Source organism: Pseudophryne corroboree, chromosome 9 (genome assembly GCF_028390025.1).
Source record: "Pseudophryne corroboree isolate aPseCor3 chromosome 9, aPseCor3.hap2, whole genome shotgun sequence".
Classification (NCBI taxonomy): Eukaryota; Metazoa; Chordata; class Amphibia; order Anura; family Myobatrachidae; genus Pseudophryne; species Pseudophryne corroboree.
Genome location: NC_086452.1, coordinates 443,429,341 through 443,456,932, shown reverse-complemented (window position 1 = coordinate 443,456,932; position 27,592 = coordinate 443,429,341). Strand labels below are relative to the sequence as shown.

Here is a 27,592-nt window from a genome sequence, read left to right as displayed (position 1 = left end):
TCAGAATCCCTGATTGAAAATATTGATACCCTAGATAGGGACAATGTTTTACTGTCGTTAGAACAAATAAAGGATGCATTTATCTATATGCGTGATGCACAGAGGGATATTTGCACACTGGCATCTCGGGTGAGTGCTATGTCCATTTCAGCCAGAAGAGCCTTATGGACACGACAGTGGACAGGCGATGCGGATTCAAAACGTCACATGGAGGTTTTGCCGTATAAAGGGGAGGAGTTATTTGGAGTTGGTCTATCAGACTTGGTGGCCACGGCTACTGCCGGGAAATCCACTTTTTTACCTCAAGTCACTCCCCAACAGAGAAAGGCACCGACCTTTCAACCGCAGCCTTTTCGCTCCTACAAAAATAAGAGAGCAAAGGGCTTGTCGTACCTGCCACGAGGCAGAGGAAGAGGGAAGAGACACCAACAGGCAGCTCCTTCCCAGGAACAGAAGCCCTCCCCGGCTCCTGCAAAAACCTCAGCATGACGCTGGGGCCTCTCAAGCGGACTCGGGGACAGTGGGGGGCCGTCTCAAAAATTACAGCGCGCAGTGGGCTCACTCGCAGGTAGACCCCTGGATCCTGCAGATAATATCTCAGGGGTACAGGTTGGAATTAGAGACGGATCCTCCTCATCGTTTCCTGAAGTCTGCCTTACCAACCGTCTCTTCCGAAAGGGAGAGGGTGTTGGAAGCCATTCACAAGCTGTACGCTCAGCAGGTGATAGTCAAAGTACCCCTATTACAACAAGGAAAGGGGTATTATTCCACTCTATTTGTGGTACCGAAGCCGGATGGCTCGGTAAGGCCTATTCTAAATCTGAAGTCCTTGAACCTCTACATAAAAAAGTTCAAGTTCAAGATGGAGTCACTCAGAGCAGTGATAGCGAACCTGGAAGAAGGGGACTTTATGGTATCCTTGGACATCAAGGATGCGTATCTACACGTTCCGATTTACCCCGCACACCAGGGGTACCTCAGGTTCATTGTTCAAAACTGTCACTATCAGTTTCAGACGCTGCCGTTCGGATTGTCCACGGCGCCTCGGGTCTTTACCAAGGTAATGGCCGAGATGATGATTCTTCTTCGAAGAAAAGGCGTATTAGTTATCCCATACTTGGACGATCTCCTAATAAGGGCAAGGTCCAGAGAACAGCTGGAGACAGCTTTAGCACTATCTCAAGAGGTGCTAAGACAACACGGGTGGATTCTGAATATTCCAAAATCCCATTTAATCCCGACAACTCGTCTGCTGTTCCTAGGAATGATTCTGGACACGGTTCAGAAAAAGGTTTTCCTTCCAGAGGAAAAAGCCAAGGAGTTATCCGATCTGGTCAGGAACCTCCTAAAACCAGGAAAAGTGTCAGTACATCAATGCACAAGAGTCCTGGGAAAAATGGTGGCTTCTTACGAAGCAATTCCATTCGGCAGATTCCATGCACAAATGGTCAGGGTCGCATCTGCAGATGCACCTGCGAATAACCCTGTCACCAAAGACAAGGGTGTCACTTCTGTGGTGGTTGCAGAAGGCTCACCTATTAGAAGGCCGCAGATTCGGCATTCAGGATTGGATCCTGGTGACCACGGACGCCAGCCTGAGAGGCTGGGGAGCAGTCACACAAGGAAGAAACTTCCAGGGAGTATGGACGAGTCTGGAAAAGTCTCTTCACATAAACATTCTGGAACTAAGAGCAATCTACAATGCTCTAAGCCAGGCGGAACTTCTCCTGCAAGGAAAGCCGGTGTTGATTCAGTCGGACAACATCACGGCGGTCGCCCATGTAAACAGGCAGGGCGGCACAAGAAGCAGGAGTGCAATGGCAGAAGCTGCCAAGATTCTTCGCTGGGCGGAGAATCACGTGATAGCACTGTCAGCAGTGTTCATCCCGGGCGTGGACAACTGGGAAGCAGACTTCCTCAGCAGACACGATCTTCATCCGGGAGAGTGGGGTCTACATCCAGAAGTCTTCAACATGTTAATAGACCGTTGGGAAAGACCAATTGTAGACATGATGGCGTCTCGCTTCAACAAGAAACTGGACAAATATTGCGCCAGGTCAAGAGATCCACAGGCAATAGCTGTGGACGCACTGGTAACTCCTTGGGTGTACCAGTCAGTGTATGTGTTTCCTCCTCTGCCGCTCATACCAAAGGTATTGAAGATCATACGGCAAAGAAGAGTAAGAACAATACTAGTGGTTCCGGATTGGCCGAGAAGGACTTGGTATCCGGAACTTCAAGAGATGCTCACGGACGAACCGTGGCCTCTACCTCTGAGAAGGGACCTGCTACAGCAGGGTCCCTGTCTTTTTCAAGACTTACCGCGGCTGCGTTTGACGGCATGGCGGTTGAACGCCAGATCCTAAAAGGGAAAGGCATTCCAGAAGAAGTCATTCCTACCTGGCTAAGGCACGGAAGGAAGTCACCGTGAAACATTATCACCGCATTTGGCGAAAATATGTAGCGTGGTGCGAGGATCGGAGGGTTCCGACGGAGGAATTCCAACTGGGTCGTTTCCTACATTTCCTGCAATCAGGATTATCTATGGGTCTCAAATTGGGATCCATTAAGGTTCAAATTTCGGCCCTGTCAATATTCTTCCAAAAAGAATTGGCCTCTGTCCCTGAGGTCCAGACTTTTGTCAAGGGAGTACTGCATATACAGCCTCCTGTGGTGCCTCCGGTGGCACCGTGGGATCTAAATGTAGTTTTAGATTTCCTCAAATCCCATTGGTTTGAACCATTGAAAAAGGTGGATTTGAAATATCTCACATTGAAAGTGACTATGTTACTAGCCCTGGCCTCTGCCAGGAGAGTATCTGAATTGGCGGCTTTATCTTATAAAAGTCCTTATCTAATCTTCCATTCGGATAGGGCAGAACTGCGGACTCGTCCGCATTTTCTCCCTAAAGTGGTATCAGCATTTCATCTGAACCAACCTATTGTGGTGCCTGCGGCCACTAGCGACTTGGAGGACTCCAAGTTGTTGGACGTTGTCAGAGCCTTAAAAATATACATTGCAAGGACGGCTGGAGTCAGAAAATCTGACTCGCTGTTTATATTGTATGCACCCAACAAGTTGGGCGCACCTGCTTCTAAGCAGTCGATTGCTCGTTGGATTTGTAACACAATTCAACTTGCACATTCTGTGGCAGGCCTGCCACAGCCTAAAACTGTAAAAGCCCACTCCACAAGGAAGGTGGGCTCATCTTGGGCGGCTGCCCGAGGGGTCTCGGCATTACAACTCTGCCGAGCAGCTACGTGGTCGGGGGAGAACACGTTTGTAAAATTTTACAAATTTGATACCCTGGCAAAGGAGGACCTGGAGTTCTCTCATTCGGTGCTGCAGAGTCATCCGCACTCTCCCGCCCGTTTGGGAGCTTTGGTATAATCCCCATGGTCCTTTCAGGAACCCCAGCATCCACTTAGGACGATAGAGAAAATAAGAATTTACTTACCGATAATTCTATTTCTCGGAGTCCGTAGTGGATGCTGGGCGCCCATCCCAAGTGCGGATTATCTGCAATACTTGTACATAGTTATTGTTAACTAATTCGGGTTATTGTTAAGGAGCCATCTTTAAGAGGCCCTTTCTGTTGTCATACTGTTAACTGGGTTTAGATCACAAGTTGTACGGTGTGATTGGTGTGGCTGGTATGAGTCTTACCCGGGATTCAAAATGCCTCCCTTATTGTGTATGCTCGTCCGGGCACGGTACCTAACTGGAGTCTGGAGGAGGGTCATGGGGGGAGGAGCCAGTGCACACCACCTGACCTAGTAAAGCTTTACTTTTTTGTGCCCTGTCTCCTGCGGAGCCGCTATTCCCCATGGTCCTTTCAGGAACCCCAGCATCCACTACGGACTCCGAGAAATAGAATTATCGGTAAGTAAATTCTTATTTTTATTTTTCACTGATCATCTTTTATGGAATTTGTTTCTTTAATGTATTTTTCCAACTTTAAAATGGGGTTTATATTTTCTAGAAGCATGGGGTATCAAGATTTATCAGGGTAATACCTTTCTATATCAATTACTCCGAAATTTTATTTTATCTATATGGGTATATCAATTTGTACTTTTTATTCTATTTTATGACCATATTGCCGGAATGGGACATTTGTTTTAGCTAGTCGTTTTGCACTAAGTCCCGATTGTAAGCCTGTGGAACGCATATTAACCAATGCGTTCCACAATTGATGCTGTCCGTGACCGGAAGTCCTAGGAGCGGGTATTGCACCACCGCTACCAATAGCTTAGAGTCCAGGCGGAAACGGAAATAGCGTGCGTTCCAGCATATGGAACGCATGCACCGCTGGAGGAGTGACAGCGCAGGGTGCGTATCGGAACTAGCGGCGGGCGGAAGCGGAAATAAAGTGTGCGTTCCACGAGTTGGAACGCACGCCTAATTACGGAGTTTTTCAATGTTTTAAAGCCTATTAAAAGATTTATCTTAGGTTTTCACCACCAAAGGGGCTATAAAATATATATATATAAGACCCTCCACAACAATCAGTATAAGGTAACCTATGGAGGGAGCTATTTTCTTGTACTGGGCAGTCTTAACCAATCACACCGTAGCACTGGGTTTAAATATTCCCAGTTCTCCATTCCACCATACACCTTGAGAAAGGCTCCCTGTGAGCAGAAACGCGTTGGTGTTGTGGGACAGACTGCGGCAGAACAAGTAAGAGTGGAGGCACCCAGGATTACCATAGCTAGAGGAGGAACAGTGCTAAGTTCCCGGGAGGTACCTGTTCACCATCTCACAAACGTTATAGGGTAACCATCAGAGCCGGATTAAGGGGGGGGGGGGGTCCTGGGGGTGAGTACCCCGGGCCCCCCTTTCTAAAAGGGCCCCCCGCCACAGATCGGATCTGTCACTGATCCGATCTGTTGCGCTGCGTCTCCTTATAGGTTGCCCTGGCAACCTAAACCGCGCTGCCGGCACCGCATAGCAGTATAGGACAGCGACAGCTCAGCTGTCCAATGCTGTATGAAGCAGCAGCCTGCGGCTGGGCGCGCAGGCTGCAGGAGACAAGGGTGGAGCCTGCAGAGGGTACGTGATGCCTGGGGAGCAGTGGCAGGGCCGCAGCCACACTGCACTTATGCATATAAAGTGACCGGGAGCGGGAGGCATACAGACTGTACTCCCGGGTTGCTCTACGCCTGACACCCGCTGCAGTGAGGACGGAAGGAGTGAGTCCGGCGTCATTCAGATGATAATGCAGAGCTTTTGGGGCGGAGCAGTTGAGTCAGGGCTACACTGCTGATCTGCTGTCCGGGATTATTGGAGGCGGAGCCAGATCCTTTTAGCCACTGTTTGGCTTTACCCGTGACTGGCCCCTCACCTGGGACCAGCCATCAATGAGCTGAGTTCCTTTCAGGCTGGCCCTTCTTCTCCTGTCTACCGACCTCCTGCTGTCAGGTTCGGTCTGGTTTGTGTCCCCGGAGGGGGCGCCAGTGGGTCAGTGGAGGCAGGATGGAGGAAGAGAGGAGACTGGATTGGATTCCCGCGCATGTGCGCAATGTTATTTATTAACATAAAAGTTCACACAATAAGGCAGCAGAATAACGTGCAGGAATAAACAATAAAAAGTATGCAATGGAAATGGTGCAGCTTGGAAGCTGAGAGTCTATGGAAGGAATGGTAATAAATGTATAGCTACCTGGTAGCAGATGCAGGAGACTCAGGTGAATGTTCACAGTACAGTTCGTTAGGCACAGGCAGCTAGCAAGCTGCTTCACAGGTGAGGTGATGGAATGCACCTGGAGAGAGTCTCTACTGCTGAGGCTGAAGCACACTGTGGTTGTAGATAGGTGTGGAGCCAAATACAGATGCAGGGGTTGCTGATGCTTGTAGTTCCACGGAGATGCAGGAGGATAACCAGGAACACAGGAGATCTGGAGACTGGAACACAGGGAACCACTGGAAGCTGGAACACAGGGAACCACTGGAGGCTGGAACACAGGGAACCACTGGAGGCTGGAACACAGGGAACCACTGGAGGCTGGAACACAGGGAACCACTGGAGACTTGACACACCGAATGTAGCAGGAGAGCTGGAGTGATTGCTGGAACTTGTAGTTCCACAGGAACACAGGAACTTGCACACTGAATGTCTCAGGAGAGCTGGAGTGGTTGCTGGAACTTGTAGTTCCACAGGAACTTGCACACTGAATGTCGCAGGAGAGCTGGAGGGGTTGCTGGAACTTGTAGTTCCACAGGAACACAGGAACTTGCACACAGAATGTCGCAGGAGAGCTGGAGTGGTTGCTGGAACTTGTAGTTCCACAGGAACACAGGAACTGCTGGGAACTGGAACAGCTGGGACCTGTTGTTCCACAGGTCCACTACACAAGGATATCTCTGTAGACAGAGGATTGCAAACAGGAGCCACCTGTTCACGGGATGTGACGTGTTGTCCAAGGCGATGTGAGAGAGCCACAAACTGGAAGTTATACCTCCTGCCCAGCAGTGATTGGACACAAACTGCAGGCAGAGATACTAGCTGGATTAGGTGTCCAGATCAGCTGTGAGTTAGCTGAAGCATTCCAGGCTGCAGAGGACTGAAAACTAGAAGTGGAACAGAACTGAACTGGTTAGGTGGAGCACGGAGAGCTGTGGGCTGCAGGAGACGGAAGACTGGAACAGAACTGATGCGATGGAAAATGCAGATTCCTGACACCTGCCTCCTATAGCACTGGTCTCCACTCTCCTGCCGTTTGGCTCAGTGACAGTGTCCATCCTGCTTCTTATCCTCTCCACCCTTTCATAAATCAGGTAAGTATCTGGGGTGATTTTTACTGTGAAAGCAGATACACTTTGAAAGGGGGTGTTCTTTACAATATGGTCGTGTTGACTAAGTGTGTGTGTGTGTGTGTGTGTGTGTGTGTGTGTGTGTGTGTGTGTGTGTGTGTGTGTGTGTGTATATGAGTGTGTAACTGTAAATATATATGTACATATCTGTATGCATGTACTGTATGTGTATCTACTTATCTATCTGTGCTCTTGTGGTGTCAGACTGCAGACATCGTGGCTCCGTCCCAACAACCCTGTACCCATTGCAGTTCCATCTCAACAACCCCCCCCCCCCCCTTCCCCCAGCGCTCTGATACTTACCGCGGAGACCGGTCATTGGGACTCGCACTTTAAGTAGATGTGTCAGCCTGGCACAGTTATCATGTGCATTTATCATTTTGGGGGAGATTTTATACAGTGTATAGAAAGAGAAGCCCAGCACTCCATCTGGAGCAAGTAGATGCGCCTCCAGTGCCCTCCATTGGTGTATGAGAATGTAAATATGGAGAGGTTAAGGCGGCACTCAGAAGACGTTGCTATTTAATATGTATTTTTTGTATCCGACATATGTTTCAGGTTGGAGCCCGTCGTCAGGGATGAAAGTACATAGCAGCGCTATTGTATTGTACATTCATCCCTGACGATGGGCTGCAGCCCGAAACATGTCGGATGCATTGTCCTCCGCGTGCCGCCTCAACACCCCTCTCTCTTTATATAAATATATATCTCCTTGAGAAAGTCAGTTTGACGGAACAGGTTGGATTAGAGTGTATTTTTATATACTCTTTTATGTTTCAAAGCCTGCACGGGTGTAGAAAGTTCAAGGCTGATGCTTGGTACTAGGGCTGCACTTATCAGACCATGTTGATGTTAGTGTGCTCCAGCTCAGTCGGGAGCCGTCCACCACAGTGCAGGTCTTGGTGTTTCACCAGCGGATTGAACATGGGCACACCACTAATAAGTGGTGAAGTTGTGAAATAATAACTACAGCGTCCAGTATGAACTGCATATAGCGGGTTTTTACGCTACATGATGAGCTTGATTGTGACTTCCCCGCATTGGAATGTGGTTACCAGGGACCATCACAAGGTGCAAATACAGAACTGAGGGATATGAAGCGCCAATTTGGGGGATGTGGTCTCAGCGCATGTTATGTGCACTGATACTGCTTCCCCCCTTCTTGCTATGCGGTACAGATCGGGGGAATCTGGATTTATAAATATGTTTAATATTCACAATCCCCTGCGAACTCTGAGGGATCGGGGAATTGCCCCAATCCATCGCTGGTGTATGGAGGGGCTTTAGTAAGATAGGGCTGGTAGGTAATGGATTTGTTTATAGCTCTTTGTCATAACAATGTTTTTAATATTTAATTAGCTGTTTAAACCACACATTACACAAACCACACCACTAACATTATTGTAACACTCATTTTCACATTGCTAGCTGGGCCACTTCCTTGTGTCTGCCACCCAGGCTGAAAGTTGCCAGCCAGCCCCTGCTGGGGAGACATATTCAATTCTCGGAACTTCCAACAAGTCGAAAAACACATGGATGAGCGGAATCCATGTGTTTTTGACCCCGCCGCAGTCAAAAATGGTCCCTTTTCGACCATTAATTTTCGCCCATAATAGAGGGCGGAAATGCATGGTCGGAATGGGAGGGGAAACGGGCGGAAACGGCCCGCTATTGAATACTGACATGTCAGATCCTCTCCGTCGGAGAGGATCCGACTGTAATTGAATATACCCCACAGAGAGGAATGAGTGTGTCACCAGCAGCAGAGTAAAAAGTAAGTTGGTTGAATTGCTTTTTTGTTTTTCATCTATTTTATTCCATTCCTATCTAAAATTAAAATTTTTGGCTCTGGGTCGTGTGTGTGTGTGTGCGTGTGTATGTCTAATGTGCGTAATTCATCTGCCTGCATTTTTATAAGGGCCCTACTGTTTGAAGTGCCCCGGGCCCCCCATAGCCTTAATCCAGCTCTGGTAACCATCACTGGGGACCCCACGTATTCTGGTACGCATATTTGCCCCATCAGAAGTTGGTGGAATTGTTCATTATAATATTTTATGTTGTTTGCACTTACAATAAAACTGTACTTCACTATATATTCCCTAATTTTTTGTTTCTTTTGAGGGAATGAAGAGGAATTCTGTTCTGATCTTTAAGGAAGGATCTTAATATTTGACTGTTTTCCACAAAGTTAACACTCAAGTACTAATCCCGTACTACCCCGGGGGGTGCGCACATCTGCATTTTGTGAATTGTCTAACATATTGTAGTATAAAAATATTTAAAATCACAAAAATAATTTAAAAACATCACTCCTAAGGATTCTTAATATAAGTTCCTTATATTCTTCCCTTTGAGGGTTAGGACCTTGCCTTCAATTGTTAATAGCTAGGCAAAAAAAAGGCCACAGTTAATGATATTATCCTTGAGTTTGTATGAAATGAATCAGTTTGCTGTCAACAAAACAATATATAGAACTTGCTTAGTAGAAAAGAATTTGCAACAGTTGAAGTTTGCCAACAGCGTGAAAGCAGGGTTAGTTACAAGCCAAAACAATTATTCATGCATGTCATCGATGCTGACAGTGAACATGGCATAACAGCAAAACTCTGGCCCTCATTCCGAGTCGTTCGCTCGGTATTTTTCATTGCATCGCAGTGAAATTCCGCTTAGTACGCATGCGCAATAATCGCACTGCGACTGCGCCAAGTAATTTTACAATGAAGATAGTATTTTTACTCACGACTTTTTCTTCGCTTCGGCGATCGTAGTGTGATTGACAGGAAATGGGTGTTACTGGGCGGAAACACGGCGTTTTAGGGGCGTGTGGCTAAAAACGCTACCGTTTCCGGAAAAAACGCAGGAGTGGCCGGAGAAACGGGGGAGTGTCTGAGCGAACGCTGGGTGTGTTTGTGACGTCAAACCAGGAACGACAAGCACTGAACTGATAACAGATGCCGAGTAAGTGTGGAGCTACTCTGAAACTGCTAAGTAGTTTGTTATCGCAATATTGCGAATACATCGTTCGCAATTTTAAGATGCTAAGATACACTCCCAGTAGGCGGCGGCTTAGCGTGTGCAACTCTGCTAAAATCGCCTTGCGAGCGATCAACTCGGAATGAGGGCCTCTGTTTTTAATTCTGAGTGCACCTTCGTGCATTCAAAAAGCTTATCGACTGTGAAGCAAAATAAGCAGCAGCTATACTTCCAAGTCAGTGGTTGCTATATTTGCAGTTTATAGCCTTATCTGGATTGTATTGGCGTTTTCAGTGCTGCTTAGTAGTCTGAGCAGAATATGGCTAAACCAGCTTGTTCTATTCAGTCAAGAGTTTTAACGCGTTTCTCCGCCTGTGTATATTGTCAGCAGCTTCCTCAGAAGTAGTGTCTCCTGGAGAGGAGCACTTCAAAGTAAAACAGTATGGCATAGGCTACAGTGGCTAAAGCCGTCTGATCATGGCGTTAGCTGACAGGGCCAAATCTTAGAATGAAATCTGACAGCCTAGCAGTCAACATAGAATATGGGGGCTGCTTCTGCTGTTGAAAATTGAGGGACAGCGGCAGATATAGGCAATGTCTGCTGAAATCCCTCCATATTACATTCTGGGGATATTTTGCTCACTCCGCTTGGAGCCTATTTATCAAAATTTGCAGCTATGTCCCTAATAATAATAATCCTTATCGCCACATACTGTATCATGGCAGCAGTGATTCTTTATTTCACCTTAATATACCAATTTGAATTGCCAGTAGACAGTCTCCAATAAGAGCCCGTCTCGGCGATCAGGAAAAAGTAAAGTGATCGCATACGTAATCACTGTACGTCTACCTATGAGCCCCTTTGTGGCTATTGCCCATTAAATAGGAGGTAAGAGCCCCATAGGCTGAGCAGCCACTCCCACAGCCAGTCCAGGTTATCCTGCAGATACTCCATGCAGTACAGCAGTGTGCTATTCGGTCCTAGTTGCTGATTAGACATCATCTTCATCAGAGCCAGCAGTTCCTGCAGGGTGATAGCCGCCCAAACTCTTCTTCCCTGGCTGGGTCCAGGTTTATGATGGCAGCTGGATCGCCCATGCTAGTGAGCAGGTCATGTACGGTGTGGACATAGGTGCTCCTCCTGGAGCCGATAACTGCCTGCTTGAAACTGAGTAGCAGCTGTTAGTGCTACTGCCATGGTGAGTGAGCACCGGGCTGACCAGCAGCAGCCAGCCAGTGGTCCCTCCTCCGCCGGTCCTAGGCTTGAAACGCCTCTAGGCATTTGCCTAGTTTGCCTATACCTAGGGCCCCGAGGGGACAAAAGATATATATAGATATCTCTATCTAAGGAAGGGGGGGGGGGGAGTTGCAGCAAGGGGGGGAAGAGATAGGACGAAGGGGGAGCAGAGGGGGAAGAGGGGAGTATATGAGGGGAAGATATGAAGTGGGAGGTGAGAAGGGCGCAGGGCTGATCCCAGGTGAGGGGCCAGCCCACAGTCAGTAGACACACATTGTAGGGGCTGGAGGTGGGTGCAGGGCGTAGGAGGGCTGAGAAAGTGGTGCAGCTGGAAAGGGGATTATCTCCATCCTGACACTACCCGTGACAAGCCCAGATCGTGGCTGCACTGTGACCCGTGACCCAGTACATTGACTGGCGCCTCTTGCCACCCCCTCCCCCCTATGAGCAAGAGGAAACTAATGACATCTCCAGAGATCTTGTATAATGTACTAGAGATCATAAAGACCTTTCACCATTTTGCAAGACTTAGGGGGATATGTACTAAGCAGTGATAAAAGTGGAGCGGTGAGCCAGAGGAGAAGTTGGCCATGGCAACTCTGTATACTTTTATAGTATGCAAATTATAAATGTTACGTCAATGCTGATTGGTTTCCATGGGCAACTTCTCCACTGGCTAACTTCTTCACTTTTATCACTGCTTAGTACATGTCCCCCATAATGAAATATACACTATGGGGCTCATTTATAGTTGCAAATTTGTTCTGTGTTTTTTTGTTTTTTTTGTGCATACAAAAAAAATTGTATGCAAATGTCCGTATGAAGATTTATGCATAACTTTCACTTATAACTTCCTGCACCTGGGGGCTGGAACAGGGGAGTCAGGACTTGGTAAACATAGGCCGAGGGCAGTGACGGTGAATTCACCTCATTTCAAATCAGTTAGATATGGACACAGACAGATATACTTTCCGGAGGTGTGTCTTTGACCGGCAATGTACGTGATAATGATGATGGCAGTGCTAGCGGCCTAGTTCTGATTGGCTATTTATGAAGTGTTCTAAAGGTGATCATCTGTAATTAGCACTGCAGCTCAATCAATTCAATTAATTAGTGACCCTCTATTCACATTTCTTAATTGATATTTCTATACAGATCGATGCAGGAAAGATGATTCCCATTTAAGTTTTGAAGAGATAAATGCTGACGAGTTGCAGGTAACTTTTTTTTAATACTGTAAATGCAATTTTGCTTTTATTAATAAGACATTACTATCTTCCATGCCTCTGACTACATTACCCTATTTGTACACAACATAATAATGTGCTAGAACTTATATAGATGGTCGAGTCATATTATTATGACCACCAGATAATAGCCAGGGTAACCACTGTGTGCAGCACGGACTGCAGCTAGGTGGGCTGGGAGTGACTCAGTAAGGTGCGGGTAGGTTGGCACAGGTTCATTGTGACGGTGAGCTGCTCCACTGTAGCGTGTCGGCCGGCCCTGACGCACCTTCGTAGCCGACATTCTCCTCTCACATAAATGCCACGTGGTTCTCCTCAGTTTCCACGTTGGTTATTGGCAATGGTGCTATTTGTCAGTCACGATACACCTTCACCGCAGCAGCACGCGGACAGGTCACACACTGCGCTATGTCAGAGATACTGCCGCCCTTGGCCCGAAAGCCGGTAATCATCCCTTTTTGCTACTCGGATAAATCACCCCTTTTACCCATGACAGCAACGAGTGATATGTGTGCAGACGGCCTATCCCACACCTTGTATACCCACCAAGCCAGCGCACGACACGTGACGTACTTCATGGGCTACACGCTGCCGACGTCATATGTAGGAGGTGGCCATAATAATGTGACTTGACCGTGTATATTAATCTATGAAGTATAAATAAGGTAAAACCACTGCATTGTCGGCAAACACCGTAAGCTTATGCACCCTACACTACCTTCTGGTGTACATACACAGGAGTATATCTAATTTAACTGCTACTTCATTACGTTATTACATTGAAAGATGCATCCAACACTTTGGGCCTAATTCAGACCTGATCGTAGATGTGCTAGATTTAGCACATCTACGATCAGCCACACTGACATGCGGGGGGACGCCCAGCACAGGGCTAGTCCGCTCCGCACAAGTACAAAAGCATCGCACGGCGGCGACGCTTTTGTTCTTTAGGAGTAGCTCCCTACCTGCGCAGCTCCTGCGCGCTGGCAGCTATTCGTCGCTGTGAGGGTCGCAGCGGCTGCGTGTGACGTCACACAGCTGCCGCGGACCGCCCCCCCCCCCCCCCCCCGCCCCCCGCACGGTCCGGGCACGCCTGCGTTGCCCGGACCGTGCCTCCTAAACCGCGGCCAAACGCCCCTGGCCCGCCCCCTCCCGCCCAGAGACCGCCTCTGCCTGTCAATCAGGCAGAGGCAATCGCAGGCTGAGACGCCCGCCGGCTGTCTGGCATGCACGGTGCACTGCGGCGCCGGCACATGCGCAGTTCAGACCTGATCAGCTGCTGTGCGAAAACGCACAGCACCAATCAGGTCTGAATTAAGCCCTATAGACGCAAGTTTTTTTCTTGCGCACATCTTTTTGTATAGTCACCTCTGATTCCCAGTATTGGTGGTCACTCCGAGTTGATCGCACGTAGCACCTATTAGCTGCTGGTGCAATCAACTAGACGCCGCCTATGGGGGAGGGTATTTTAGCATAGCAGGGCTGCGATCGCTTGTGCAGCCCTGCTATGCTAAAAAAGTTTCCTGCAAAACAAGACCATGATCAGACCTACTTACCCTGTGCGACGGATCCAGCAACGAAGGTCCTGGGATTGACGTCAGACATCCGCCCTCCAAACGCCTGGACACACCTGCCCGGAAAACGGTGAGTAGACGCCCCGGAACGCCTCCCCGCTGTCAATCTTCTTGTAATCGCGCTAGCAATCACTTTCTTCTTTGTTCTAGCCACCACGCATGTGCAGTTTTGCACCCGCCACGCATGCGCGGTTCCGACCCGTTCACACCGCAGCAAAGAACCGCTGCGTGCGAACGGGTCGGAATGACCCCCATTGTTAAAGTAGATATAGCTGGGAGCTGGTGGGATATGGCAGCGAGAAATAGGGTACGATGCAGAAATAGCACTGTATAGTTTTATTTTATTGAAAACTGCATCACACTTGCTGCTCTCGATGAGAAAAAGGTCATCTTCCAAGGTCCCGTTGTTACAGAGCTGTGATCATGTGACATATGGTGCAACACTCTCAACAACTCAAGCACCTCCCCACCACCACCACTGCCACCCAGAATGCTGACAAGTATGAACGCCATATCTTCTAGTAGTTATTGTAGGTGCACATAGGGTCCATGCCCTCCAACATGACCCGCCCCACTAGGTACAAAATGCTCTGTTTCTGGACTACCCTCTTAATTTATTATTGCCATCACCTGTGAAGAAACAGCTTTCTTATCATGTAACTAGTTCAACACAGGTGATGGAAATCATAAATGAAGAGGGAAGTCCAGAAACAGAGCATTTTGTACCTAGTGGGGCGGGTCATGTTGGAGGGTCTGTAGGGTCTCTACAGCAAGTTCATAGCTTGTCACACATCAGGGTCTTAGCCTTACTTATGCTGTCTGGTGGTATCATATCAGGGTGTCCTGCACGTTTTCTGGCCATCAGCGGCATTCATGAGCATCAGTATCTCCACTGAATATAAGCATCCTGACTGCATGGGTGCAGCCATATTGTATTCAATCATGTGAACACTTTAGTTCAATCGGATCCCGGGAGATGCACTCATGTGACCACTGCTACCAATTGAGACTGAGAGTGCCCTATTTAAACCAGCCCCTGTCATATGCTCATTGCCAGAAAATCTTTTTTCAGGAAGAGGATTCTCCCTGGCTCTGAGCTTCAGTTGCTCTATGCTCTGTTGCTATTTAATTTAATTAGTCAACATGCACTTCTTTCATCTGTAAACACTCATATGACTCCACTGGTTCTCCAGCAAGTCCCACCTTTACTGCTGCTGTTGCTTTGCATGAATTCCACACTACCATCCTGCGGCTGCCGTAAAGCAAGGACTCTGCATTGCCATTCCACATCTGTCCTCAGCAGTGCTCTGATTCCATCTAGCAACAGTCCCCCTACTCACGCTATCATATCGGTTCACCTGGCAGCATACCATTGGTGTAGGTGTTTGGACTCTGCATTATGGTTACCTGGTAGCTGGGGCTAGCGCCGAGTCTCAGGTTCCATTTCCAGTTCTGTGCCCTGGACATGGGTCTCAGGTCTGGGTATCTATGTTGGATGCACAGATCTGAGCTTCCCACCTCTAGTCTTAGATCTGAGATCTTGATTCCAGTCTAGTTGCTTTTGGGTTCTGCGATTCTGGTTCCCTGAGTATACCTAACGTAACTACTACAAGTTCCTGGATTCAGGTGTTTCTGTTGGATTCCAGTTCCTAATTCCAGTCCAGTCTCTGGTTTCTAGAGTCATTCCCAGTTCTGCTCTGGTCTTGGTTATACATAGATAAGCATAAGTCTTATTAAAGCACCTAGTTTTAGCTTTCAACAAGCTTCAACTAGAACTAAGGGTCCCAACATGAATCAACAAATGCCCATGATATAACTGATGCATAGCAAATCAGTAGCATCACAACGAGGGTGCGGCCCATTGAGGGGTGACACCCAAATTGTGACTCCTCTTTAGTGACAGGAGCAGGGTGCTGCACTGTGACATTACATGTAGGAGCCAGCACCGCACACACACTGGCTCCCAGGTGCAGCCTGCATATTCGGGACCCCTGGAGTGACGAAGCGGGGGTGAGAGGCCATGCCCCCTGCCTGCAAGGTTACATCTCTGCCCACGAGGCCACACCTCCTTTTTACTGGCATGGGTCTGCCGCGTGCACTGCGCCTCCCCTCCCTCCCCCCACTCTTGATGTCATCATTGGCAGTGACACCTCTGTAGCAAATCCCATTATTTCACCTCAGATTACCTCGTTATTGTGCAAATAAGGATGATGTCTTCTAAGTTCATTAGCAGGTTTCCATAGTAATCAGAATCAGCAAAGCAGGGAAGTCTGTTGCAGAATTATTGGTGTTACCTGGATACCTCTGTATAAAGCAAACAGGACTTCTGCTTAAATGTAATTGTGTAATAAAAAAATTGTATTTTCTGTTTCCTGCTAACTTCACTTCTGTCAGTGTTCATGTTATTAGATTTCCATGCCGGCTAGGCCTGGTTAGCTCCCTCAGCTACGATTTACAGGATAAGCAGCCAATTAAACATGAAATATTGCATTGCTTTAGTGTAATAAGCCTGCAGCTTTACAGGTAGTTCACGTCAGGTGAAATAATTAGATTGAAACATGACCATGGGGCTGTCATTGTGCCAACAATACTCTGTCTTTTGCTTTTGTACATCTCCCCTATTATATATTGCACTACCAGCTAGGGATGGCCATTGTAAATACCAAATTGCTTTCTAACAAATATTTAAAATGCCCGCTCTAATATATATTGTAAACGCCTGCACCTCTTATTACCATGTGCCATGAATGTGCGCTATACATAGCAAAACACTTCATCCCATAAGAGAAACAATACACCCACACATTATCTGAGTTCCAAAGCTCATTGATGTATATTTCTCTGACGTCCTAGTGGATGCTGGGTACTCCGTAAGGACCATGGGGAATAGACGGGCTCCGCAGGAGACTGGGCACTCTAAAGAAAAGATTAGGTACTACATCTGGTGTGCACTGGCTCCTCCCTCTATGCCCCTCCTCCAGACCTCAGTTAGAATCTGTGCCCGGCCAGAGCTGGATGCACTCTAGGGGCTCTCCTGAGCTTCCTAGAAAGAAAAGTATTTCTTAGGTTTTTTATTTTCAGTGAGATCTGCTGGCAACAGACTCACTGCTACGTGGGACTTAGGGGAGAGAAGCAAACCTACCTGCTTGCAGCTAGCTTGTGCTTCTAGGCTACTGGACACCATTAGCTCCAGAGGGATCGAACACAGGGCCCGACCTCGATCGTCCGTTCCCGGAGCCGCGCCGCCGTCCCCCTTGCAGAGCCAGAAGACGGAAGAAACCGGAGAAAATCGGCAGCTGAAGACTTCGGTCTTCATTAAGGTAGCGCACAGCACTGCAGCTGTGCGCCATTGCTCCCTATGCACACCACACACTCCGGTCACTGATGGGTGCAGGGCGCTGGGGGGGGGGGGGGCGCCCTGGGCAGCAATTAGAGTACCTTACATGGCAAATTGGCATATAAAACAGCTTTTAAGCTGTATATGAGCATAATCCCCCGCCATTATACAGATAAATAAGCGGGAGAAGCCCGCCGAGAAGGGGGCGGGGCTATCTTCCTCAGCACACCGGCGCCATTTTCTCTTCACAGCTCCGCTGAAAGACAGCTCCCCAGGCTCTCCCCTGCAGTTTCCAGACATCAAGGGTAAAAAAGAGAGGGGGGGCACTAAATTTAGGCGCAAAACTATATATAAAGGCAGCTATAGGGAAAATCACTTTTGTTAGTGTAAATCCCTGATTATATAGCGCTGTGGTGTGTGCTGGCATACTCTCTCTCTGTCTCCCCAAAGGACTTTGTGGGGTCCTGTCCTCAGTCAGAGCATTCCCTGTGTGTGTTTGCGGTGTGTCGGTACGGCTGTGTCGACATGTTTGATGAGGACGCTTACGTGGAGGCGGAGCAGGTGCCGATAAGTGTGATGTCGCCCCCTGCGGGGCCGACACCTGAGTGGATGGATATGTGGAAGGTATTAACCGACAGTGTCAACTCCTTACATAAAAGGTTCGATGACGCAGCTTTGGGACAGCCGGCATCTCAGCCCGCGCCTGCCCAGGCATCTCAGAGGCCGTCAGGGGCTCAAAAACGCCCGCTACCTCAGATGGCTGACACAGATGTCGACACGGAGTCTGACTCCAGTGTCGACGAGGATGAGACAAATATACAATCCACTAGGGCCATCCGATGTATGATTACGGCAATGAAAAATGTGTTGCACATTACTGACATTAACCCGGTTACCACAAAAAAGGGTATTATGTTTGGGGAGAAAAAGCAGCCAGTGACTTTTCCCCCATCTGATGAGTTAAACGAATTGTGTGAAGAAGCGTGGGGTTCCCCAGATAAGAAACTAGTAATTTCTAAGCGGTTACTAATGGCGTACCCTTTCCCGCCAACGGATAGGTTACGCTGGGAGACATCCCCTAAGGTGGACAAAGCGCTCACACGCTTATCAAAAAAGGTGGCACTGCCGTCTCAGGATACGGCCGCCTTAAAGGAGCCTGCAGATAGAAAGCAGGAGGCTATCCTGAAGTCTGTGTATACACACTCAGGTACTATACTGAGACCTGCTATTGCTTCAGCATGGATGTGCAGTGCTGCAGCAGCGTGGTCTGATTCCCTGTCTGATAACATTGATTCCCTTGACAGGGACACTATATTGCTAACCATAGAGCATATTAAAGACGTAGTCTTATATATGAGAGATGCACAGAAGGACATTTGCCGGCTGGCATCTAGAATTAATGCAATGTCCATTTCTGCCAGGAGAGTATTATGGACTCTGCAGTGGACGGGTGATGCTGATTCTAAAAGGCACATGGAAATTTTGCCTTATAAGGGTGAGGAATTGTTTGGGGACGGTCTTTCGGACCTCGTATCCACAGCAACAGCTGGGAAGTCGACTTTTTTACCTCAGGTTCCCTCACAGCCTAAGAAAGCACCGTATTATTAAGTACAGTCCTTTCGGCCTCAGAAAGGCAAGCGGGTTAGAGGCGCGTCCTTTCTGCCCAGAGGCAGGGGTAGAGGGAAAAAGCTGCACCATACAGCCAGTTCCCAAGAACAAAAATCCTCCCCTGCTTCCACTAAGTCCACCGCATGACGCTGGGGCTCCACATGTGGAGCCAGGTGCGGTGGGGGCCCGTCTCCGGAACTTCAGCGACCAGTGGGTTCGCTCACAGGTGGATCTCTGGGTTCTACAAGTGGTATCTCAGGGATACAAGCTGGAATTCGAGACGTCTCCCCCTCGCCGTTACCTCAAATCAGCCTTGCCAGCTAATCCCCAGGACAGGGGGGTAGTACTGGCGGCAATTCACAAGCTGTACCTCCAGCAGCTGATAATAAAAGTTCCCCTCCTTCAACAGGGACGGGGTTACTATTCCACAATGTTTGTGGTACCGAAACCAGACGGTTCGGTGAGACCCATTCTAAATTTGAAATCCTTGAACACTTATATAAGGAAGTTCATGTTCAAAATGGAATCGCTCAGGGCGGTTATTGCAAGCCTGGAAGAGAGGGATTACATGGTATCACTGGAATCAAGGATGCTTACCTACATGTCCCCATTTACCCACCTGTTAGGGTCTCCTGCCCTGTGCTGCCACGTCGTCATGGCAACCGGGAGACAAGTACTAGCGGAGTAACCTGAGCGCAGCTGATACTCCGGTTCGGGTCTTTTGCTGTGCAGTGGTTATAGGCTCTGTGCACGGCAGGGGATCCGGTGCTGGTTTTTGTGCTCACAGTCTGTGAGGTCTGAGTGGGGCGTGGACAGCACCTGCTTTATAAGGCCTCTTTCCAGGTTAAGCAGATGCTGCTGAATCTTTGTTGGTTAGTCAGTTCCTGAAAGTTAGCCAGTACTGTGTAGCTTTGTATTTGTTTGTTGCTTACTGCAAATAGGCCTGGGGATTTGGTATTACACTCTGCCAATCCAGACCTAGCAGTAAGACTGGAGTCAGTCGTTTAGCTTGCTGGGGTTCTGTTACTACTCTGTGAACTTAGCAAGTTTGCGGCTGTATTCTAAGACTTGCCTGTCTAATCCTGTCTCACTGTGCTAGGTTACACAAAGGGGGCGACCCGGCACCGGTCTGAAAATAGTTTTTGATTACAGAAAAACCAAATTTGGACAATTTTCAAGTAAAATCTTTAATATAATGTCCAGTTTGGGGGTGCGCCCAGAGCCAGTGACATATGCATAAACAAAAGGGAGAAAGAAGAAGGCTCTTGTGTGGGCGCACTCATTAATGGTAGTTAAATAACTAGAATGAATAACACTAGGTTGATTAGTCAGCAGATAAAACAAAATTTATTTGGAAATATTAAGAATATAATTGCCCCTGGTTGAGGAGATGTGAATGATCCCAGATAAAAATGTTCTGGTCCTGCCTCAGGAAATGAGATGGAGAGGGGTAGAGACACTGCAAGTCATAAACCCTTTCTCACCCGGCCAGTACAGATGATCTGTATTAATGAGATCAATTAAGTCAATTGATTTTAGATTCTGTCATAATCCTAATGAAGGAATAACAGCTGTTTGGCAATAAGTAATAATGGAAACAAATCAAAGGATATACCAGGGTAAAGAAAGAAAAGGATAGGAACAAATGGTGATGCTGCTGTTGGAGTCACATACCACACATCATTGCATATGATGTGTGGTATGTGACTCCAACAGCAGCATCACCATTTGTTCCTATCCTTCTCTTTCTTTACCCTGGTATATCCTTTGATTTGTTTCCATTATTACTTATTGCCAAACAGCTGTTATTCCTTCATTAGGATTATGACAGAATCTAAAATCAATTGACTTAATTGATCTCATTAATACAGATCATCTGTACTGGCCGGGTGAGAAAGGGTTTATGACTTGCAGTGTCTCTACCCCTCTCCATCTCATTTCCTGAGGCAGGACCAGAACATTTTTATCTGGGATCATTCACATCTCCTCAACCAGGGGCAATTATATTCTTAATATTTCCAAATAAATTTTGTTTTATCTGCTGACTAATCAACCTAGTGTTATTCATTCTAGTTATTTAACTACCATTAATGAGTGCGCCCACACAAGAGCCTTCTTCTTTCTCACTGTGCTAGGTGTCAGGGGTCAGTTTAGTGGCAGTAAACTGAACCTGTGCACTGCAAGTGAGAATTAGGATTGTGGAGACTCTCCTTGTGTCTATCATTCCATCTCTGACCAAGGAGTTTACTGCCACACCCGTTGGTAACCCTTTAGGGTTTTGCTGTTGCCCTTAGCAACAGCATTTCGGGTTCTCTATGTATTAAAACACAACATCTTGCTTTTCCCATCTGAGCATTTCTAATACAAGGGAGATACCCAGTTCCTTAGCCTCTGGGCTTCTCTGTTCACTTTTTGTGTATTTTGTTACCCTATCACCTTCTGTGTACGTTATGTCATATTCCCCAGTCTGTCTGTGAGTCCATTTGTTGTGCATAACAGTTCTGACACCAGTACTTTCCTGCAGGCACTGGTGTACATAACATATTCAGCAGCCTAATACTCCTGTTGAAATTTTGTGGGAATATGGAGCATACCCCTCAAAATACGTTGCAACAGGTGGTCGATCAGGTGCAGGTCCTGACTCGACAATTTAATGATCTGTCCATTAAAATGCACACCTCCCAGGCTGCTGGTGGAGCTCCCGCAGCAGCAGCACCTGCAGGGGTTAAGGAGCCGAAAGTAAATCTCCCGGATCGTTTTTCTGGAGATCGCTCGCAGTTCTTTTGTTTCAAGGAGAGCTGCAAGCTATACTTCCGGCTTAGGCCTCAGTCTTCTGGGTCGGAGATTCAGCGGGTGGGCATAGTGATTTCCTTGCTACAAGGAGACCCACAGGTCTGGGCATATGGGTTACAGCCTGACTGTCCGTCGCTTAAAAGTGTTGATGCTTTTTTTACGGCACTGGGCATGTTGTATGATGACCCTGACAAGACGGCCTCAGCCGAGGCTCAGATTTCGATCCTTAAGCAAGGGCGAAGGCCAGTTGAGGTTCACTGTACGGAGTTTCGGAGGTTGGCCCATGATACCCAGTGGAATGACCCAGCCCTGAGACACCAGTACCGAAGAGGTCTTTCTAACCAGATAAAGGACCAACTGGTACAATATCCCTTGCCTGATAGCTTGGATCAGCTCATGCAGTTATCCATCCGGGTGGATAGACGGCTGAGAGAACGTAGGCTTGAAAGGGAGACTGAGATTTCCTTCCTTCCCAAGGGAACCTCAGACTCTGAGGAATTTTCCGAGGAGCCTATGCAGATTGGGGCTACCCGCCTCTCCTCGCGTGAGAAGACGCGGAGGAGACAGCAGGGGTTGTGTTTGTACTGTGGGAATAAAGGTCATGTGGTAGTATCATGCCCAGAAAAGCCGGAAAACTTCAGGGCCTGAGGGTGATGGGAAATATCCTGTCAGGCCAGAAGTCAGAATTTCCCAAGAAGACTTTTATCATTCCGGTGACCTTGAAGATCCTCGGTCAAACTGTCAAGACTGAGGCCTTTGTGGACAGTGGGGCCGACGGGGTTTTTATGGACCGCCAATTTGCCCTGAAACACTCTGTTCCCTTAGTACCCTTGGCATCGGAAATTGAGATTTGTGGGTTAAACGGGGAACCATTATCCCAAGGTAAAATTACCTCTTGCACTAGCCAGATTTCTTTGTTTATTGGAGCCACACACTCTGAAAAATTGTCCTTTTATGTGACTGTCTGTACTTTTGCCCCATTGGTGTTGGGGTTACCCTGGTTAAGGGCCCACAATCCTCAATTTGACTGGGTCTCTGGGGAGATTCTTAGTTGGGGTACTGATTGTTTCAGGAGTTGCTTGAGCCTTCCAGTCAGGCTCTCGCAGCTAAGTTTGCCAGGATTGCCAGGGTGTTATGCAGATTTTGCGGACGTGTTCTCCAAAAAAGTTGCAGAGGTACTACCTCCCCATCGCCCCTATGACTGTGCCATTGATTTGTTGCCAAATGCTAAGCTTCCCAAGAGCAGGTTGTACTCCCTGTCACGTCCTGAGACTCAGGCTATGGCAGAGTACATTCAGGAGAACTTGGCTAAGGGATTTATCAGACCTTCACAGTCTCCAGTTGGGTCGGGGTTCTTCTTCGTGGGTAAAAAGGACGGTTCGTTGCGACCCTGCATCGACTTCAGGGAATTGAACCGTATCACGATTAAAAACTCATACCCACTGCCTCTCATTTCGGTCTTGTTTGACCAGCTTCGTACTGCCACCATTTTTTCTAAGATTGACCTACGCGGTGCGTACAATCTAATCCGAATAAGAGAGGGGGATGAATGGAAGACTGCCTTTAATACCCACTCAGGGCATTATGAATATTTGGTGATGCCTTTTGGGCTCTGTAATGCCCCGGCAGTCTTCCAGGATTTCATGAATGATGTGCTCAGGGAATATTTGGATAGATTCTTAGTTGTATACTTAGATGACATCCTAATCTTCTCCCATTCCCTGGAGGAACATCGGAAGCATGTACGCTTAGTCCTCCAGAAACTCAGAGACCACCGGCTTGGGGCGAAGCTGGAGAAGTGCGAATTTGAAGTTCAGCAAATCGCATTTCTAGGATATATTATCTCCCCAGAAGGTTTCCAAATGGAGGGTTCCAAGGTACAGGCAGTCCTGGATTGGGTGCAACCCACTAGTTTGAAGGCGCTTCAGCGTTTCCTGGGCTTTGCAAATTTTTATAGACGATTTATCGCTGGATTTTCGTCTATAGTGGCGCCCTTGGTGGCACTCACTAAGAAAGGGGCGGATGTTGCTCACTGGTCTTGTGAGGCTAAAGCGGCTTTTGCCCGTCTCAAAAGGGCATTTGTTTCGGCCAAGGTGCTGCGACACCCAGATCCAGAGCGTCCTTTTGTGGTGGCTAAGGATGTGGATCAGTGGGTTCGGGCATGTGACATCTGTGCCCGAAATAAGACTCCTAGAGGGGTTCCTGTTGGCCCATTACATCCACTCTCTATCCCATCTAAGCCATGGACCCACATTTCAATGGATTTTGTGGTGGACTTGCCCAAATCCTCGGGGATGACAGCCATCTGGGTTGTCGTTGACAGGTTTTCGAAGATGGCGCACTTCGTTCCACTGGTTGGGCTGCCATCGGCCAGACGCCTGTCTGAATTATTTATGCTGCATGTTGTGCGTCTCCACGGGTTGCCACTTGATTTGGTCTCTGACCGCGGATCCCAGTTTGTGGCCAAATTCTGGAGGGCATTTTGTTCCGATCTCCAGATTTCTGTCAGCTTGTCGTCAGGCTACCATCCGCAGTCTAATGGGCAGACTGAAAGGGTGAACCAGTCCTTGGAGCAGTTCCTCAGGTGTTATGTCTCCAAGTGTCAGACTGACTGGGTTGCTCATCTGTCCATGGCGGAGTTTGCCTATAACAACGCGGCTCACTCTGCTACAGGGATCTCTCCCTTCCTTTGTGTGTATGGGCATCATCCTAAGGCCAATTCTTTTGACCCCCTGGACTCCACGCCTGGTGGTTCCTCTGTGGTTTCGGTCCTTAGAGGTATTTGGCGGAAAGTGAAGAAAGCCCTTGTGTCTGTGTCATTAGTGACCAAAAGGGTTTTTGATAAGCGGAAAAGACCCTGCAGCTTCAAATTAGGAGACTTCGTCTGGTTGTCTACCAAGAATTTGAAGTTGAGACAGCCATCTCATAAGTTAGGCCCCCGGTTCATCGGCCCTTATAAGATCACCAGGGTTATCAATCCGGTGGCATTTCAGTTAGATCTGCCCCGTTCTTTGGGTATCAATAAAACATTTCATTGTTCCCTTTTAAAACGGGCGATTAGGAATCCTTCTTCCAGTGGAAGACCTTCCCCTCTTCTGATACGTGGCCAGAGGGAGTTTGTTGTTGAAAGGATTCTTGACTCCAAGGTGGTTCGGGGTCGGCTGTCATTTTTGGTGCACTGGAAGGGGTATGGCCCGGAGGAGCGGTCGTGGGTGCGCAGGTGTGATCTTCATGCCCCCAGACTGATACGCTCTTTCTTCTCGCAGTTCCCCGATAAACCCGGTGGTAGGGGTTCTTTGACCCCTCGTCAGAGGGGGGGTACTGTTAGGGTCTCCTGCCCTGTGCTGCCACGTCGTCATGGCAACCGGGAGACAAGTACTAGCGGAGTAACCTGAGCGCAGCTGATACTCCGGTTCGGGTCTTTTGCTGTGCAGTGGTTATAGGCTCTGTGCACGGCAGGGGATCCGGTGCTGGTTTTTGTGCTCACAGTCTGTGAGGTCTGAGTGGGGCGTGGACAGCACCTGCTTTATAAGGCCTCTTTCCAGGTTAAGCAGATGCTGCTGAATCTTTGTTGGTTAGTCAGTTCCTGAAAGTTAGCCAGTACTGTGTAGCTTTGTATTTGTTTGTTGCTTACTGCAAATAGGCCTGGGGATTTGGTATTACACTCTGCCAATCCAGACCTAGCAGTAAGACTGGAGTCAGTCGTTTAGCTTGCTGGGGTTCTGTTACTACTCTGTGAACTTAGCAAGTTTGCGGCTGTATTCTAAGACTTGCCTGTCTAATCCTGTCTCACTGTGCTAGGTGTCAGGGGTCAGTTTAGTGGCAGTAAACTGAACCTGTGCACTGCAAGTGAGAATTAGGATTGTGGAGACTCTCCTTGTGTCTATCATTCCATCTCTGACCAAGGAGTTTACTGCCACACCCGTTGGTAACCCTTTAGGGTTTTGCTGTTGCCCTTAGCAACAGCATTTCGGGTTCTCTATGTATTAAAACACAACATCTTGCTTTTCCCATCTGAGCATTTCTAATACAAGGGAGATACCCAGTTCCTTAGCCTCTGGGCTTCTCTGTTCACTTTTTGTGTATTTTGTTACCCTATCACCTTCTGTGTACGTTATGTCATATTCCCCAGTCTGTCTGTGAGTCCATTTGTTGTGCATAACAGTTCTGACACCAGTACTTTCCTGCAGGCACTGGTGTACATAACACCACCTCACCAGGTGTACCTCCGTTTTGTGGTACAGGACTGCCATTACCAATTCCAGACGTTGCCGTTTGGTCTGTCCACGGCACCGAGGGTATTTACCAAAGTAAGTTATAATTATCCCGTACTTAGGCGATCTCCTTATAAAGGCGAGGTCCAGGGAGCAGTTGTTGGTCGGAGTAGCACTATCTCAGGAAGTGCTACAACAGCACGGCTGGATTCTGAATATCCCGAAGTCGCAGCTGGTTCCTACGACGCGTCTGCTGTTCCTGGGTATGATTCTGGACACAGAACAGAAGAAGGTGTTTCTCTCGGAGGAGAAGGCCAAGGAGTTGTCATCTCTGGTCAGAGACCTCCTAAAACCAAAACAGGTGTCGGTGCATCACTGCACGCGAGTCCTGGGAAAGATGGTAGCTTCTTACGAGGCAATTCCATTCGGCAGGTTCCATGCACGGATCTTTCAGTGGGATCTGTTAGACAAGTGGTCCGGATCGCATCTTCAGATGCATCGGCTGATCACCCTGTCCCCGAGGGCCAGGGTGTCTCTGCTGTGGTGGCTGCAGAGTGCTCATCTTCTCGAGGGCCGCAGATTCGGCATACAGGACTAGATCGTGGTGACCACGGATACAAGCCTCCGAGGTTGGGGGGCAGTCACTCAGGGAAGAAACTTCCAAGGACAATGGTCGAGTCAGGAAGCTTCCCTACACATAAATATTCTGGAACTAAGGGCCATTTACAATGCCCTAAGTCAGGCAAGACCCCTGCTTCAAAACCAGCCAGTGCTGATTCAGTCAGACAACATCACGGCGGTCGCCCATGTAAACCGACAGGGCGGCACAAGAAGCAGGATGGCGATGGCAGAAGCCACAAGGATTCTCCGATGGGCGGAAAATCACGTGATAGCACTGTCAGCAGTGTTCATTCCGGGAGTGGACAACTGGGAAGCAGACTTCCTCAGCAGGCACGACCTCCACCTGGGAGAGTGGGGACTTCATCCAGAAGTCTTCCAGCTGATTGTAAATCGTTGGGAAAGGCCACAGGTGGACATGATGGCGTCCCGCCTCAACAAAAAGCTAAAAAGATATTGCGCCAGGTCAAGGGACCCTCAGGCGATAGCTGTGGACGCTCTAGTGACACCGTGGGTGTACCAGTCGGTTTATGTGTTCCCTCCTCTTCCTCTCATACCAAAGGTACTGAGGATAATAAGAAAGAGAGGAGTAAGAACTATACTCATCGTTCCAGATTGGCCAAGAAGGACTTGGTACCCGGAACTACAAGAAATTATCTCAGAGGACCCTTGGCCTCTGCCTCTCAGACAGGACCTGCTACAGCAGGGGCCCTGTCTGTTCCAAGACTTACCGCGGCTGCGTTTGACGGCATGGCGGTTGAATGCCGGATCCTGATGGAAAAGGGCATTCCGGTTGAAGTCATTCCTACTCTGATAAAAGCTAGGAAGGATGTGATAGCAAAACATTATCACCGCATATGGCAAAAATATGTTGCTTGGTGTGAGGATATGAAGGCCCCAACAGAAGAATTTCAGCTGGGTCGATTTCTGCACTTCCTACAGTCAGGAGTGACTATTGGCCTAATATTGGGATCCATTAAAGTCCAGATTTCGGCCCTGTCTATTTTCTTTCAAAAAGATCTGGCTTCACTGCCTGAAGTTCAGACGTTTGTTAAGGGAGTGCTGCATATTCAGCCCCCTTTTGTGCCCCCAGTGGCACCTTGGGATCTCAACGTTGTGTTGGATTTCCTAAAATCACATTGGTTTGAGCCACTTCAGACCGTGGAGTTGAAATA

The 27,592-nt window shown here is 48.2% G+C and overlaps 1 protein-coding gene across 5 annotated transcripts in view; it reads left to right on the top strand.

The window, feature by feature from the left end:
• The window catches only part of LOC134958485 (rab GDP dissociation inhibitor alpha-like), a 211,260-nt gene that overhangs the window by 13,640 nt on the left and 170,028 nt on the right, over positions 1–27,592 (top strand). For 2 of the 5 annotated variants that reach the window (XM_063941140.1, XM_063941144.1), the window contains exon 2: positions 12,182–12,243. The gene's annotated coding sequence lies outside the window, so the exon portion shown is untranslated. Of the gene's footprint in view, positions 1–6,454; positions 6,781–12,181; positions 12,244–27,592 lie in introns of those variants that run through there. The other 3 variants (XM_063941142.1, XM_063941139.1, XM_063941141.1) reach the window with 3 other exon arrangements.